This window comes from Anastrepha obliqua, chromosome 2 (genome assembly GCF_027943255.1).
Source record: "Anastrepha obliqua isolate idAnaObli1 chromosome 2, idAnaObli1_1.0, whole genome shotgun sequence".
Taxonomy (NCBI): Eukaryota; Metazoa; Arthropoda; class Insecta; order Diptera; family Tephritidae; genus Anastrepha; species Anastrepha obliqua.
Window position 1 is genome coordinate 123,828,054 of NC_072893.1, and position 19,130 is coordinate 123,847,183.

At 36.0% G+C, this 19,130-nt stretch overlaps 1 protein-coding gene across 1 annotated transcript in view; it reads left to right on the forward strand.

Moving 5' to 3' along the window:
• The window catches only part of LOC129239016 (high affinity cGMP-specific 3',5'-cyclic phosphodiesterase 9A), a 204,972-nt gene that overhangs the window by 132,711 nt on the left and 53,131 nt on the right, over window positions 1-19,130 (forward strand). The gene's annotated exons all lie outside the window — the stretch shown is intronic.

Below are 19,130 nucleotides of genomic sequence, written 5' to 3' on the forward strand. Positions count from 1 at the left end.
TTAGCGGCTTGAGATGGCTATGAATTTACTAAAAATAAAGATATCATAAAGGCAAAAAAATTACGAAGAACAGCACAGAAATTGTGAGCTGTGCTAGAAATAAAAACTCTGCCTTGATTTAGAGATAAAATTTTTAGTAACATCAAAAGCATAAATGACTTGAGAAACTTGCCAAAATGAAAGGGGAAAATGTATCCTAGATAAGCATCGCTTTTAGCAGGTGATGTGGAAACTTGCATTTTAATGTCATTGGATGGTTTACCTTCATAATTTTAGTTGTATATCGTGTAATAAAAGTGTAGTGTACTTCCTCTGTGGAAAAGTAGAAAAGTGAAAGTAAAAAAATTAAAGCTTGCTTCATTTCACTTTTAAGAACGAAAATAAGAATGATTTTTAGTTTTTGTTTTAATAACTGATCTGTGAACTGTGATAATGGTAATCACAATGATTGTTACCGACGAAAAGTACGGCCGAGCAGTAAATATCATTCTCTTATTTTTGTATGTTGCCATTATTCTCATATTCGCATTCTTTCTCACTTGCACTTTATTTCTGTTATGTTATGAGCATCTCTCATTATTTGCATATATACATACAGTAAGCATAATTACAGTAACATAAATTCTATTGCTATTTATTACATATTTACTAAATCTAACTGTAATATCAGGCCACTCTGACTAGCTATAAATATGTGTCACTTGGTGTAAATCGTAGTAGTCGTAAGAAATAAGACAGAAATACAAAAAGTTTTAAAGCGTACGGACGCTGTTAGAAATTTGTGTTTGAATTTTAAACAATACGACTGCCGCGCTAGAAAAATACGCGCAACAATGATAGTGATAATGGTAATCGGCAAGGTAATGGTAATGGTACGAGTATTATTAATGATAATGGTAATAATGATGAGTAATTATCATGATAAGTAATGATAATAATAATGATAATGCCAATAATAGTGCTAATGGTGAGGGTAATGATAATTGTAATGACAATGATATTGATAACGGTAACGATGTAATGCAAACGATGCAATGATAATGCTAATGACAACAGTAATGATAATGCTGATTATAACTGTAATGATAAAGGAAACGATAATGCTAATGGTAATGATATCGGTAAAGGTAATGATAATGATACCGGTAATGATAGGGGTCACGGTAATGAAAATGATATTGGTAACGGTAATGATAATATTGTAATGATAATGGTTGTTGTTGAAGTGATTGAGGATTTCCCCTGAAATAATACTAATTAGTGACCAGCACCGTTTTACTACCACCGTCCTCGTATAATGCTGTTTTTTTTTTTGTATTTTTGTTTTTTGTAAGTCAGATCCATTTAATGAGGACCAAGTATAGCAGCAAATTCTTTATCTCGATGCCTGAGATCTTATTAATTTGCTGCAAGAAAAGCTTGCCAAAGGAGCGGAATCGTGCCCTAGCTAGCCCTGGACATTAACATAAGTAGTCAAAAAGTCTTTCCTTCGCTCCTTTCGCTTGACAGCTTCTGCAGGTAGGATTGAAGGGTAGATTGAGTCTAGCTGCATGATCCCCTACTTTCCAGTGGCCTCTAAGGGTTGCAGTGATGCGTGAGATGTTTGGCCGAGAGCATCGTAACAGATCATTTGCCCTTTGGATTTTTTATGACGGTCATGTGTTTTTTGTTGTAATACATGTAGTTAGTTGCTTCCATCTTCGTTCGGATAAAGCATAATAGTGTGAAGCAAAGGATACTTTTATTGTGTTGAGTGGGATGGAAACTGCCACCACCTATGCTATTTCTAGTATCGAACCTTTTCTTGCTAGCTTCTCCCCTATCTCATTACCCTGTATGTTCCTGTGACCGGGAACCCATACCAGAGTGATTTCAAGCCAATGACTAATCATTTCCAGCTCCTCTCTACACTCTAAGACTAGTTTGAATGAATTGGAGTTGGAGTCTAAAGCCTTTATAGCTGCTTGACTGTCTGAGAAGATAGCTACCGTTGTACCAACTTCCTTGTAGAGTTTTAGTGATTTCCATGCTTCTCTGATCGCCAACAGTTCTGCCTGGAACACGCTGGCATAGTCAGGAAGGTGAATTGACTGAGATAGGTTGAGCGGCTCTGAATGGAAGTCAGCTGCCACCCCGCAGTTCATCTTAGAACCATATGGTTGGTATAGAACCAAAATGGTATAGATTTCGATATCGTATCGAATGATAATGGTAATGATAATAGCAATGCTAATAATAATGACAAAGGAAATGATAATGGTAATGAAATTGTTATTGACAATGGTAATGTTAATGATAATGGTAACAACAAAAATTACAAAAACATGCATTCCATAAAATCGATTTTTAGAGTATTCATTTTTAAAAAGATAATTTAAAAGAACTCTCAATCCCATGTTTTTTATTATATTCCCAGACTTGCTAACTGCCTTTTACGTTCACAAAAGAGAATTTGACTTTTCAAATTAAAGTTATATGCCACTCATTCTGAGGTTATAAATCACACATTTTTCGCAAATGTGAATTAAAAATATGATTTTTCAATTTTATGAGAATTTTTATAATCAAAGATTGCGTTTTTGTAAATGTAACTGAAAAGTTATGGAAATATAATAAGTAGATCTTATTAAGTTTGTCAAAACAGAGCTGCAGTTTTTGAAGATTTAAATAAAAAATAAAAAACAAAAAATGAGGGGCTTATTTTTACAAAAACAAATTTTGGTTTCTTTTTCGAACATTCTTACTATGCAGTAGAAACACTTATATCTATTATTACATTCACACATTTGTGGATTTCGTTTAGTATTGCAGAAGAGCAATTCAGTCACGAGTTGAAGAATATGACAATAAATAATTAATGTTGAAAATGCAATTAAAAATATTACCAACAATATTTTTTTCTACTAAATCGCTCTAATTTTTATTAATTCTTCGAGATAAAAGAAATTTAACTTTTGTTGCCGAATTCAATTCAATTTTTCGAAACAAACCTAAATCACAAAAGTTTAAAAATCATGAAATTAGTTTTTTGGGAAAAAATTCAATTGGAAATTCCATTTTCAAATGTCTTTTGGTATTTATTTTTTGAAAATATAATTAAACAATTTTTAATACGAAATTTGCGGATTTGTGAAATGAATGTAATAATGCAATTTGACAAACAAAATCATGAAAATTAGTTTTCATGGATTTTAAACATTTTATTTTATTTTTCCGAACAAGCAAAAAATTTAAGTAGTTAGAAAAGTATGAAACACTTTTTTTATCTGAGCCCTCAAAATAGAAAATCTATTTTCAAATGAAAAGCATCCAGTTATTGTTCTTTACGCTTAAATTAGTTTATTTAAGGCTTTGAAATAAAAGTAAGCGTTAAAATAATTTCGTTAATGAATGCCCGCCTCTGTGAACTTTTATATGTATTCGTCGATTTGTGAATTTGTGTGCTTTTACAGTATTTTAATATATAGATATATATTTCGCACTTAAAGTTCATTAAAAATGTTATACAAAAAAGGACCTTCAATATTTTCCACTGATTTTTAATTAATTTGAAAAAAAACAATAGCTTTTGATTAGTTGAGGATATTAAGGAGTTGAAAATACTTTATTAAAATAACTTTTTTAGCTGACACTACAGCGAATAAAGAGAATTTTCTTAAACCATGTTGAAGGTTTCTGGCTGCTATCTCACGAATGGCTCTTCAGGTATTTATTGCCTCAAAGATCTGAGCAAATGTTAGAGTATACGCGAAAAGTCAAAACTATATTGCTTTTCAAACCAGACTGAAGATAAAATGTTAGACAGATATTGGCATGATAATCAGCAGATAAAGCTTAAAAGTTTCTCCTAGCTAAAAGTAGTCTACGAAATTTCTATATCTCCAAAGAAAAATCGGAAAAGCGTTAAGTAAAAAGTTTCATACAACGAAGTTAGCAATGAAAAAGGGTTCAACATTTAAAATAATATATCAAATTCTAGTTTTGGTTTTCCATACTTTTATTATCATTCTAACAAAAGTCATGTTCTGCTGTTCTTCAAACTACAACTAAATCTGAAAATTTTTTGCATAGTTATGAAAGTCCCTCATATTGTATTGTAATTACGGATATATGTACCTATATAGTACATACATACATACTCTGCAGTGTGAAGTTAAGGTGCTCAGCTAATATTCTCATTCATAAACTAGTGTATAAAGACTGAACATATACTAGTGAAAGGGTGATCCGAAATGTACTAGTTGTGAGAGGACCAATTTGAGGTGTATGTAAAATAAAAATATATTTTTTTTGATATAACGTGAAAATAAAAATACTTCAAGCTTTAAGAATTGGATGCATGTAAATGCTAATGGCTTTCATCATTTGCATTTTTGATCCACTCGAACTAGTTTTCAACTAGTTAAGTAGATAGTACAACACCACTGCAGAGTTGATGAAAAGAAAATTTACGCAGCAAATATTATGATTCATAAAATGGTATTTGAGAACTGAAAACGTACTAGTAAGAGAGTGGTTCGAAGTATACTAGTTGTCAATGGACCAATTAGAGATGTATGCTAAAAACAAAAAAAAAACATGTTTACCATAACTAAAACCATGCATACTAACTAATTCAATCTTAGGTGAATGTACTCATACATACATAAATGTTGATGGAGATGATTATATGCTTTTTTGATTTATTCGAACTAGTTCTTACCCAGTTAAGCACCTAGTACAACGCTGATGCAAAGTTGATGGAAAGGCAATTTACGCAACAAATATTCCAATTCATAAACTGGTACTTGACGACTGAAAGCATACTACTGGTCCGAAATATACTATATTAGTTGTGAAAGGCCCAATTAGAGGTGTATGCAGCAAACAAAACAAAAACAATCGTTACCATAAAACGAGAGTGGCTCGAAATGTACTAGTTGCCAATGGACCAATTAGAGATGTATGCAGAAAACAAAACCAAAAACATTTTTACTATAAATAAAAATAATCCAAGTGTTGATAAATAGTTGATGGAGGTAGTCATATCCTTTTTTGTTAAAATTATAAACTAGTTCTTTAACTGGTACAACACTGATGCTGAGACTTAATAGTGAATTTTCATTATATTACCAGCTGCAAATAAGGAATTGTACAAATGAACAAGTAAAAACACTTTTTTCTTCTTTTTCCTAATTTGACACCCTTGGTGTGAATTTCACAGACAGACAAGTGTATGATGGTATGAGGGCTTGGTATTTTTGACCGTATTGGCGTAGAAAATATATGCAAAATATTGTCTTTGACTTGAAAAATTTACAATAACAAATATTTTTAATATATTTCTTAGCTATAATAAAGATTTTTATTGAGAAATATCTGCATTTTTTAGAAATTCTTTAAATTTTTTGAAACGATTTTATATGAAATCTAATAATGCAACCATGTTGCGATTTACCATTACCATTTTGAAATCAGATGGTCCCAGCTGTGGGCATTTTTTGACAACCAGCTGAGAGTGTTTTTATTTATGGATCTCTAGAATGATAGAAGGCACTGCCACCCACAATGTGGCCTACTATGCCTCACCGCGTGCTTATAATCCGCTTATAATTGATAGCTTCTGCTTAGTAGTTCATTTAATGTTCCAATGCTGATGCAGTGGCTAACAGTTAACATTTCATAAGACATCATTATGTAAAAAGTACCAATTGCGGTCATTGCTGCCATTGTAGCATTGAAAAAATGCACAAGGTGAACGGCTTCAGCTACAAAGAAAACTGACACTAAGTCAGTTCGGAACTAGAAAGTTTGACTGTTGGGTATGCAACTTTATTCGTTCATCTTTAAATAGTTATTTGCGTACACTATCGCATAGTTGCGTACACTGCTGCATGCACAGGACATTTTTTTAATACCTTTGCAGCTGTTGTCACATATTATGCATCCACACGTACCTATAAAATTCTGCATACAATGTTAGTAATATTGTATATGTATATATTATATATATATATATGTACATGCAAATATGAAATGCCATTTAATAAAGTGGAAATAAATAACACAAATATTTTACGTAATACCAACATGACCCGTCGGCAACGCAGAGGTATTGTGGTTGGGCATTAAAGCAGCAAAAACTACATAAATTGCAATCCAGGATTGAGTTTATAGTTAATGGCATGCATCTTATACATGCATGCGCACACATGTGTACGAATAAGTATTTAGTTGCTGAGATACCTGTTGTACGGCTAATGCTTGGAGGTAGAAATATGCCATTGCACGTGTATGCGTGTATGTGTAGTGATATATTTAATTTTCTTATTTTTTTGCCAGCAAACTTGAGTGCATTCACTTGTTCACCTATTAAATGGGTATGCATGTATAACGGTTGTTTGAATGTTGTCGAAAAAATTTCAAAAGTGCATTTTCGTAGTGAAGTATGTTGAGTGTATTTGTAGATAATTTTTTGCACTTAACTTCTCATATCCTAAAAATTCTTTTATTTTACTGAGCGCATTTGTGCACGTATTGATTTTGTTTGTATAATTCAGTTCATACTTGTCGACTTACGAGATTATTGTGCGCAATAGTTAAAATATTATGCGAAATATGAGTTCTTTAAGGTTTAATTTGTTCGTTTTTCCTGAAAAAAATGCTTCTTCCATGCTAAGAAGTGGTTCACTTGTGTTGATAGCTCGAAAGGGATTAAAGTTATATTTTTTGCTTATTATATGACTTAAACTTATGCTATATAAAGTACCCTATCTGGTCTGTCCTCGCCTTCACTTGCATATAAAATAAAATAATTTGCATTAAATACTTACCAGTATTACATCTTCGAAATGGAGAGCAAGCCAGCAAGGGCAAGCAATGACATACTTACTTCAACTAAGCTTTAGGTAGAAATTAGGTGGCAACGCCATACAAAAATATTCTTAAATTAAGCTTTTCTTATTTTGTTTTTCAGGTTATTTCTTTTGACAACCAGTTAGTTTTTAATGTTATAGTAAATTTTTCAATTATTTATTAATACTCAAGTTTTTATTAAATTTCCATCAAAAATTAGGTGGCTATACCGTTAAAAGGAGGGCGGTTCCATGTGTAGAAGTCCACGCAAGTGGGGAAAGTTACTGATCGCCATTCACTTGGGAGTGGCCAGGACGATTCTTCTACATTTGGTTCAAGCAGCTCACAACGGCCGGGATTAGCCCACGTATCCTTTGGGTAGCTTCCGAACACCCGTTCGGAAGTGAGCTAACGTGAGAAGGCGAAGCATTCCAGGATAGCTGGTTGTGCGCTGGGTTTGGGATCCGGCACTTAAAAATCCCCCCAATGAAAAGAATTAACAAGCCTCGGATGAGAACTGCCTTTACTGATGACGACCCCTGCAAACGAAATAAGGAATATGATTTGAGGGCATGCACCTGGAATGTCCGGTCCCTTAATGAGGAAGGTGCCTCTGCCCAGCTGGTTGATGTCCTCGTGAGAGTAAAGGCTGACATCACTGCCATCCAAGAGATGCGATGGACGGGGCAAGGTAAGAAAACCATAGGACCTTGCGACGTCTACTACAGCTGCCATGTAAAGGAGCGCAAATTCGGTGTCGGATTTGTTGTGGGAGAGAGACTTCGTCGCCAAGTACTGTCGTTCACTCCGGTGGACGAGTGTCTCGCAATAATCCGCATCAAAGCGCGATTTATTAACATCTCGCTAATATTCGCCCACGCTCCGACGGAAGAGAAGGACGATGCGACCAAAGACTCCTTCTATGAGCGTTTGGAACGTTCCTATGAGCGCTGCCCCCGCCACGACATAAAAATCGTGCTTGGCGACTTCAACGCCAGGGTGGGCAAGGAGGGAATTTTTGGTCCCACAGTCGGAAAATTCAGCCTGCACAACGAAACATCCGGTAACGGACAGAGGCTGATCGACTTCGCCGGGGCCCGAAACATGGTAGTCTGCAGCACCAGATTCCAGCATAAAAAGATACACCAAGCTACCTGGCTGTCTCCTGATCGAAAAACGCGAAACCAGATCGATCATGTTGTGATAGATGGAAGACACGCTTCTAGTGTATTAGATGTACGCACGATCCGAGGACCCAGCATCGACTCGGATCATTACCTTGTTGCAGCCAAGCTGCGCACACGCCTCTGTGCAGCGAAAAACGTACATCTACCTACGCAAAGAATGTTCGACATCGAAAGCTGCAATCACAACAGACAGCCAGAAGATTCGCCACTCGACTCTCACTCCTGCTCTCGGAGAGCACTGCCCAACAAACCGGCATGCGCGAGCAATGGAGTAACATTTCTCGTTCCCTACGTACCGCCGCCGAAGAAGAAATCGGATTCTGGCGAGCCCGAAAAAACAATTGGTACGACGAGGAATGTCATGCTGCCGCAGAAAGAAAGGATGCCGCCTATAGAGCCACGCTGCGATCAGGCGCAACGCGAGCCATGTGGGATTGCTACAGAGAGCTGAAAAAGGAAGAGAGACGTATTATCCGACAGAAGAAACGAGAGGCCGAAATACGTGAGTGCGAGGAGCTTGAGATGCTGGCCAATAGGAACAACGCCCGAAAATTTTACCAGAAAGTTCGGCGGCTTACAGAAGGTTTTAAGACCGGGGCGTTGTCCTGTAAGAACAAAGACGGCGATCTGGTGACTAACGTACAGAGCAATCTTAAATTATGGAGGGAACACTTCTCGAACCTGTTAAACGATGACAGCTGCGCATGTCATAGAGAATGTGAAGATCCCGATACCCCAATCGTTGACGGCGGAATTGTCGTTCCGTTACCCGACCATGATGAGGTGAGAATAGCAATATCACGGCTAAAGAACAACAAAGCCGCGGGCGCCGACGGACTGCCGGCTGAGCTATTCAAACATGGCGGCGAGGAGCTGGTAAGGTGCATGCATCAGCTTCTATGCAAAATATGGTCGGATGAAAGCATGCCTGCCGATTGGAATTTAAGTGTGCTCTGCCCAATCCATAAGAAGGGCGATCCTGCAATTTGTGCCAATTACCGCGGGATTAGTCTTCTAAATATCGCCTATAAGGTTCTAGCGAGCGTATTGTGTGAAAGGCTGAAGCCCACCGTCAACCAACGGATTGGACCTTATCAGTATGGCTTCAGACCTGGAAAGTCTACCATCGACCAAATATTCTCAATACGCCAAATCTTGGAAAAGACCCATGAAAGGAGAATCGACACACACCATCTTTTCGTCGACTTCAAAGCTGCATTCGACAGTACGGAAAGGAGTTACCTGTATGCCGCGATGTCTGAATTTGGTATCCCCGCAAAACTAATACGGCTATGTAAGAATTGGGAAGGACCTCTCCGAGCCGTTTGATACCAAACGAGATTTCAGACAGGGTGACTCGCTGTCGTGTGACTTCTTTAACCAGATGTTGGAGAGCATCGTACGAGCCGCAGAACTAATCGGCCTTAACAACCGCGCTGTTGGTTCTGCCTTCTCCAAACTGGATAAACAGGCAAAGCGAATGGGTTTGGTGGTGAACGAGGACAAAACGAAGTTCCTCCTGTCTTCAAACAAACAGTCGGCGCACTCGCGTATCGGCACCCACGTCACTGTTGACAGTTATAATTTTGAGGTTGTAAAAGACTTCGTGTATTTAGGAACCAGCATTAACACCGATAACAATGTCAGCCTTGAAATCCAACGTAGAATCTCTCTTGCCAACAAGTGCTACTTTGGACTAAGTAGGCAATTGAGCAGTAAACTCCTCTCTCGTCGAACAAAACTAACACTCTACAAGACTCTCATCATGCCCGTCCTAACGTATGGCGCAGAAGCTTGGACGATGACAACAACCGATGAAGCGACGCTTGGAGTGTTCGATAGAAAGATTCTGCGTAAGATTTTTGGACCTTTGCACGTTGGCAACGGCGAATATCGTAGACGATGGAACGATGAGCTGTATGAGCTTTACGACGACATAGACATCTCAACACTCTTCAGTACCCCTATTACAATATTTATTTCAATGTTCTATTGTAATTAATTATTAGATATTTTTCTATTAAAAATTAGGTGGCAACACCAATAAAAATATATTTTTGGGTAAATGTTTTAAACACCTGCCTTTAATATTTTTGCATTAAAATTAGGTGGCAACGCCATTCAAAAATATTTTTTAAAATAATTTTTAAACATCATTATTTGGCACCCATAACAAAATGTGAATTATAGTTTTTTAATTAATTACTATTTTTCATTAAAAATTAGGTGGCAACACCACTCAAACATGTGACTAAAAGATGTTTAAGCATTTTTCAATTAACACCCAAATCTGAATATTTATTTTGGTTTCCTAATTAAATATTAATTTTTTATGAATAAGTGACAGTGCCATTTAAAAATATATTTTGCTGAAAGGGTTTTAAATACTTTTATTTGTTACTAGCTTATACCCGTGGGTTTCACCCCACATTTCTATCAAAAAGTATGCAATGTAAATAAAACAACTTTAACTTCGGACGATCGGATATATGACATTTTTTTGTTATATTATTTTTAGTATAAATAAAAAGGTTTTTCGGTGCGCCAACTCTGGAGCAGGCTACATATAATTGGCCATGGGTAAAACATGAGTTGGTTAGATTGACGCCTGCTACAGCTAATGATTGTCCCTGAGCTTTATTTATGGGCATTGGGAAAGCCAGTCTAATAAGAAATTGGAGGCGTTTAAAATTGAAAGGTATCATTGGAGGTATCATTGAACACCATTCGGAATTCACTGAGAGGTCGTTGGTTCGAATCTCGGTGAAAGCAAAATTAATAAAAACATTAGCGGTCGCCCCTCGGCAGGCAATGGCAAACCTCCGAGTGTATTTCTGCCATGAAAAAGCTTCTCATAAAAATATCTGCCGTTCGGAGTCGGCTTGAAACTGTAGGTCCCTCCATTTGTGGAACAACACCAAGACGCACACCACAAATAGGAGGAGGAGCTCGGCCAAACACCTAACAGAAGTGTACGTGCCAATTATTTATTTTTTATTTATCATTGGAGTTCTTGGTATGAAAACTTTGTGGTTTTCAAAATTTCCTGATAAAACTATCGCTTCTATAACATTCGGTAAAAGTTTCGTGATGATTAGCCTTAGCCATTGCATAAACGTGGAGGATCCAAATTACGCAGCATAATTATCATGGCCCCCTTTTTAAGCATCAGTCGATGAGGAGAAATTCCTGATGGGTCCAAGGAGTTAAGAAACTCAACGGGATAATGAACAGCCTGGGATTCTTCGACTTCTGTTTCAATGGAATGATAAGTTGTGACAGTTCTTGGTAGTATTTCTTGAATTTTGGAATTAATGACATTTTTAGGTGCCAAAATGGCCCTTTCTCGAAGCCATCTATAGTTTGTGTGATTGGCTAAAATATTTGGAAATACCCTTTCTATCAAAGCATCGACTGATAACATAAGTTGACAAAAACCTGTAGGAAAAGAAATTAAATTTGGTGGTAAAGAAACTGGTATTTTTCCATTGCCTATTGTAAGTAGTTGTTCAGAAAAAACTTCTGCTGAAGCATCTCCTCCCAAATGTGCTCTCATATTTGTAGAAAGTGTCAATTTTTGAACGTAGTCCCATAGGTATGACGATTTTGACCAGGCATTCACTTCATCTGCGGCGGTTCCTTTCAGAATAACTGGAAGAATTTGTCGAAAATCCCCTGCCAGTAAGAGTAAGGCACCACCCATGGGTTGATCATTACCTCTCAAGTCTCTCAGAGATCGGTCTAAAGCTTCCAGCGACTTTTTATGGACCATTGTGCACTCATCCCACACGATTGGCTTACATGTATTTAGAACCCTACCTTGACCTGAGTCCGCCACACAAAAGGGTAGCCGCTATTCCTGAAGAAGCAACTGCCACAGCGATTTCTTTCTTTTCTCTTACATCAGCCAATGTCAAATTAAGCAGAAATGTTTTGCCGGTTCTTCCAGGCGCATCCGAAAAAATCAATCCTCCCTTATTTTCAATAATCATTCCTTGAATAGTTTCGTATGCGACTTTTTGATCCGTAACCAATAGAGGTTTGCTTTTGCTTATAAAAGTACGAAGAGCCTCGATTCGTAATTCATCTCCCGGGAGATATCTTTGTCGGCCAAATCGATTCTGTCTCGAACGGGAGAAGGTAATCCCAAATCCTCCAAGGATTTGCTATTAATTGAAATTATTCCCAGAACTGCCATGTCGCTGCCCTTATTCACATATTTGCAAACATATTTTACCAATAAGAGAATGCATTCAATTCAGCAATATCTCTATCGTTGATAATATAAATTCGTTTCTATATCAAATGGTCTAACCCCCATTTTTCTCTAAGCTCATATTTTTTCTAGGAGTACTAAATACTAAGTTCATTAAACTTTACTTTACCAATTTTTGGTATTCTACCATAAATGCGCCCAGTGATATGCAGTATGAAAAATCCCATTTGTATAGGAGGTGTGACGCCCCATTTCTAGCTATCACCAGTTTTCATGCAGGTGTTAGGTATTAACCTTAAATAATCTCTTACGAAATTTCAGTTGTCTAGCCCAAATACTTCCGGAGATATGGACAATGAAAAATTGCACTTATATGGGAGGTGCCAAGCCCTCTTTTTCGTTTTTCTCAGTTTTCTTGGAGGTGTTAGGGATTAACCTCATATAACCCCTTCCCAAATTTCAGTAGTTTAACGTAAATGCTTCCAGAAATACGGACTATTTAAAATTCCATTTGTTTGGGAGGTGCCACGCCCCCTATATATATCAAAATATTTTTTAGCCTATGACCATCCCGGTAAGGTATCCAGTTCGTGTTTCAAAAAATGTTTATATTAAAACCCTCTCGTTTGATAGGCGAACTTAGTAGTGGCGCCTGTGTGCTAACTATAAGTTTTATTTGTACTAATTTAGTTCCGTTCCGTTTGATATGCTTTTCATATATTTAAATCGTTTTGCATTCTTAGATACTTTGTCCAAAAAACACAGAAACTACAACTGTCAGTCCATTCCTGTACTAAAATGCACGAACGGCATTCGCCGTTCAAACCCCAATTGGTTCTGATTTGATTCCTGCACTTTTTTGCTTAGTTCTACAAGTAGTATTACTGCTGATTCATCTGACTTACCACTGCATTAACAGTGCGCTTTCCTTTATTTGAAATCAGAAAAACACATCTGTTTTTAATTGACCCTTGAGATTTCATAAAAATATAAACATAGAACACAATATTTATCACCTTGTTAACATAATTAAATCCCTCATACTACGAAAACCACAACAATTAGGAAATCACAAAAAATTGCATTTACCTTTAACAAAAACTTGCTCACCAAAAAAAGTTAACATAATAGTTGCATAAGCGCCAGCGCAAATTTAATACAACTGAACTTCCTTTTTGCTTGTGCCATAAAGTTAATCAACATATTGACGTACGACCACAACCGCAACATGTTGCAGCAAGACAAAAAGAACTAATGTCCTTAGTCAAATCGTTGACCAGCAGCTACAAGCAAGTTGAAAGCTGATTTAGTGTACGAAGTAGAGAAAGGTTTTTTTTGCCGATCAGAAGGAGTAATTAGAAGAAGGCATATAAAGTGATGGCACAGCAGATGAGTGAAATTTTCACGCAAGTAGCGATAAAAGAAAATAAAAGTGAACAAGGAACGACTCGCTGGACTTGAGTTGACCGCTAAAAACTTTTCATAGCATTCAGTCAAGCTCTGATATGTATCTGGTAGATTGGGATTGGAAAGATAAATGCGGTCAGTCGAATAATGAAGACTTCCAGCGGAATTGTTTATTGCGGTGAACTAGAAGGCAAGTTCCACACTTTGTAGCTTCGAATGCTTTATAACACCTCTAAAACAAAACTAAAAAAACAAAAAAAAGCAAACAAAAATTACGAAACTGAAACACATAATTTTGTACATTAAACATTAAAATTCCTACACATGTAAGAATTGAGTAAGCAAATATGGTCCGGCTACCCAAAGAGCTCTAAATTCCAGTTCTGTTAAATACGACATGCGAGCATTACATAAATACCGATTTTGTTTCTGTACAAGATTTTATTTTAATTTAATGCATATTTATTTATTATCAGTAACGTAATGAATTACTTAATTTTTCATTTTAAAAAGTGAAGTAATAATCTTTTATTAAGAAATGAGTACAAATAAGAGCTAGTAGTGATAAAAGCATTAATATTTAGTAGTTCCTCTGTTTGCTTTGATAACAGCGGCAATCCTCTTGGACATCCAGCCTACAACCATTGCTCATTCGCTGTACTTATGGCGCTCCACTCGCGAGTTCAAGCATTTATCAGGCCCTTTTGCAATATTATTCTGTGTTCCTTTGTTTTACGTCTTAAAATTGCCCACCATGAGGTTTAGATCTGAAGACTGTACTGCTGCCCCGTGCTTAACAGCGAGTACCACGCAATCTGAATAGTATTTCTCGGCAACCCGTTGACTCACTCACGTCCCATGTACATGTATGTATATATATATATATATATAATTGGCGCGTACACCTTTTTGGGTGTTTGGCCGAGCTCCTCCTCCTATTTGTGGTGTGCGTCTTGATGTTGTTCCACAAATGGGGGGATCTACAGTTTCAAGCCGACTCCGAACGGCAGATATTTTTATGAGGAGCTTTTTCATGGCAGAAATACACTCGGAGGTTTGCCATTGCCTGCCGAGGGGCGACCGCTATTAGAAAAATGTTTTTATTAATTTTGATTTCACCGAGATTCGAACCAACGTTCTATCTGTGAATTCCGAATCGTAATCACGCACCAACCCATTCGGTTACGGCGGCCGCCACCAACTACCAAATTAAAAAGGCCAAAATATTTTAAGTATCCCTGTGAAAAAACTCAACTTTGTAGACTATATGCGCCAAGTGCCTCATGGCGTTTACCATAATACAATTTATTGTTGTAATCAAAGGTTAACACACTAGTGACACGTTTGCAAATGGAAGCGGTCACTTTGGTAGCCACATTTGAAATTACTTGTATTTTAGTGGGTTGTCTAATACTTTGGGCCAATGCAGTATGTACCACCTCTCGCTTCTATCCTTCAAACGCACAATGCGTGTACGTCATTCTTCGAGGCTGAGTGCTGAAGGTCTTCTCCTCTCAGTTCCATCAATATGCGTACTGATTTTTCTTTCTAGACTTGGTTAGAAACAGCTTGAAGGGTAATGTCTCAAAACCCAATGACTTTTTTCCTGGGATCCAGAAGAAAGTGTGGATTTTCGAAGTTCTGGGTGAAATTTCATAGCAATTGGTTGCTCTATGTGTTATTGTTCTTATCATTTCTGCCGTGAAATGAACTCTACTGCGAACAAACACTATGACCATTTCACGGTTTATTTATAGAAGAGAGCGCTACTGCATACGAAAGAGAATACTTCCCACGAAACTACTTTACTATTCTATAGTTGCGCAACAAAGCCAAAATACTTTATAATTTGAAAATAATATTCTATGTAACTATATCCTTTAAATCTTATGCCTGTTAGTCCCAGCAACACTTTCAATGCAAACCAACAACCAGCACCATTATTTATACACACAACTGTAGATCTCTATCATTATTTTGCTGTATAAAGTTTTTAAATTAAATGTCTCGTCAAACGCACTGTACAGGCGGCATACAAATGATGGTGGTCGTGGTGCGAGAAGTATAAATAAAAAATGTCAAAAGTTAGTCCTGCGTTAGTTTCGCAAAAAATTTCGGCAAAAAAAAAATATATATACATTTATATGTTGTAATATATTAAGCCAAAAATGTACGCAGCAGTAGAGTAGACAGAATGAAACACACTCTGCAGCAACACAAAAATGCCATATTGTCTATGCGTTTATGCATCCCTGCAGGAAAGGAAAATATGTTTTTATTTTTTATTTATTAATTTTTTGTTTTTTGAGTGTCTAGTGTATGCACAATTGAAATGTGAAATATTTTTTTTATATTTCATGATAAAAATTAAATACAAAAATATTAAAAACAATTTTTTCAAGCAGGTAGCATAAACGCCTAAAAATCTGCGTAAATTCACATAAAAAATTAAAAATGTTTTTTCAGATGTAATTCTTACAGAAATTATGTTATAAAAATGTCTATTATTGCATAAAAATTCACGTAAAAACCATTCTTTCCTCATCATAAATTCCTGCAGTTCCAGTGTGGAAAGTAGGGTCTATTGACTATTATTTAAATGATTATAAATAAAAAACAAACATTAATTTACCAGGTTTTAACCATTTTTGTTCAATAAATACTTTGGGCAACCTCTTCAAATAAATTCTGGCATCACTTTTTTTGATTGAAATTTAGCAGCTAAGATTAATGGATATTCTATTCGAAGTTCTATACCCCCCTCAGTTTTCCATTGATTAACTTGACATTTTGACATCAAATTACGAAAGAGTCAACCTTTTTAAATAGAAAAATTCCAAAAATTTTTTGAGAAAGTTGTGCTCCATGAAGAAGAATCCATAATAGATCTTGCAGGGCACAGTGCTATATTCCTTCAAAATAACTATAAATATTCAAGCTTTTTGAGCTACTGCCAGACCATAGTTTAAAGTCATTACCTGTGTACCACTTTGATACTAGTTAGAAATCAATCTTTTATTAGTAGGTCAATAATTGAACTGATTTGAAAATCAGTTTTATGCTGTAAATAGTTTTCAGTAGGGATGCTCATGTTGGCATATATACATACATGCGCATGTATACATGCATATACATATGTACATCTACAGTGAAGATAAACTCTTGTCAATTGACAGCACTCAAGTTTAGCAAAGCCGTAGTTTATTATTGTGACTTGGCGTTGAAAGTTTGTTTGCCTAAAGTATTCAATATTCAAACAAGTTTTCTTACCACGCATACATACATACACATTATCAATTTATTTGAGTAAATTTTTACACATAAACGCACACATATAAATCAAGATATGCATATGTAGATGTTCACATATGTAAAATAGGTCGTTTTAGTTGTGTTTACAATAGTTTAACGCAATTTGCATTTAGATTGCTGGCACTTTACTGAAGAAGATTTCAATAAAGTCGGTCGATGTGAATGTTTCATAGAGTTTGTAAACTTTTATTTCCTTTCGGATGGATTTAATTTATAGTTATTTTTAAATAGCGCGCCTGAAGGGTTGCGAACTTTTTGCAGGGATATCCGTCATTGGAAGATAACCAGTTTCATGTTGTAAGCTAATTGGGGTAAATGCGAAAATATTTCATATAGCAATCAAGATTTTTCTCGCATTTAAAAGGTAGTTCTTGAATGATACAGAGAATTTTATTACTCTTGGAGTGTAAATTGCTGAACAACTGTTCAAAATAAAAAATACGTAAGCATCAGTCACTGAGCGGTATTTCTACTTTTTTAAATAGGAAAGAATAGGAAATGGCCTGGCATTGTCATGTAGCAAAATAAGTTTGTCATGTGTACCGTCCCATTTCGGCCGCTTTTCTTTGAGAGCTCGATTCAATCGAATTAGCTGCAGTCGGGACGATCGCCAGTGATGGTTTCAGCTGGTTTAGTGAGTTCATAATAGATGACACCCTTCGGATCCCACCAGATGACCAACATAACCTTTGAAGCATGAATATTTTTTTTCGCTGTTGATGGACCTGGTTCACCTGGCAGGCTCCAACAGCTCCTACATTTTCGACGCTTATCATAATAGATCCATTTTTCATCGCCCGTAACGATGCGATGCAGAAAATCTTTTCTTTTCTGTCGTTCAAGAAGCAACTCACACGTCACCAAACGTCTTTCTACTTCCCTCTCCTTCAATTGATGTGGCACTCAGATACCTGCTCTCTGGGCCATTCCCATCGCGTGCAAACGTTTACCGACGCCATATAAAAAAGGATATTTACGCTTTAAGGGGGGACCCTCATTTATCGGGTCAAAAAAATCGATTTTTTGGAAATAATTTTAATCTATTCTACAACTATTTAAGAATATACTTTCAAAATTTCAAGTCGATATCTGTATTTTTGAAGGAGTGACAAAATTTTTAACAGGACGCGACGGGTGGCCTGATCGCCTGTATCCAAAACTTTAAACGCGTTTTTCTCGAAACATCATTTTTCGATTTTGTGTACACAATTGAGAACGCTGTATTGAACCAATCAGGCTTTACAATAGCTCATTTTAAAGATAATTAAATTGTTTTCAATGTGACATTAAGTGTTTTTAAAAAAAAAAAGATTTTCATATTTTTTTGTAATTTTAAAAGTCAATTTTTATGCATGAAAAATCACTTTTAACATAAAACTGGGTAAAAAATATCAATTTCGACATTTTTTTTTATATCAAAATGTCACATCGAAGGTATTATCCTAAAGTTTTAAAAAAAATTTGGTTTTTTTATTTCAGAAAAAAATTCAGAGCGCTAGAATGTACACAGATAGAATGAGGTGCCATGGACGAGGTGTATATTTCCATACTTAAAATGTTTTTTTTCTTCTCCGAAAATTTTTGTAGACAGTCAAGACATTTATTAAAATACTTTATGAATTACAAAACGTTTGAAGTTATTTTACCTGAGAAAAAAATTCCCAAAAATGATGCATTTTTCGACCGTCTAAATGAGGGTCCCCCCTTAAACGAATGTCGAAGTGCTGCAATCGAGGCCTCACATATACACCTTCAAATCACCAGTATAATACTAGAGCGAACACAAAAATAGTATCAGCAGCGACACCTCTTTTACGGGGGCGGAAACTTATCCCCATAACCAATATTAAATATTTCTTGGGGTAACCCTATGTTTTGTTAGTCTTAACGACGCCTCAACTGCAAACTTTTGTTTAATATTCAAGCTGAATGAGAACACTAAATGAAATAAAAGCAATATATTTTTTATATCCAAATGGTTACAAACAAATTTACCATAAAACGGCAACCCTGCTTTTATAAAATTTTTTAAATTAGCAAATGCGAGTTACATATAACAGTGTCGTTGTGTGATATAGTCTGTCATAAATTATGTACTCGAATATGAAGCGGAAATTCTCTATATTAGAAATGGCAACCCGGAGTGACTGATTTCACCGATAAGTTTCCATAAA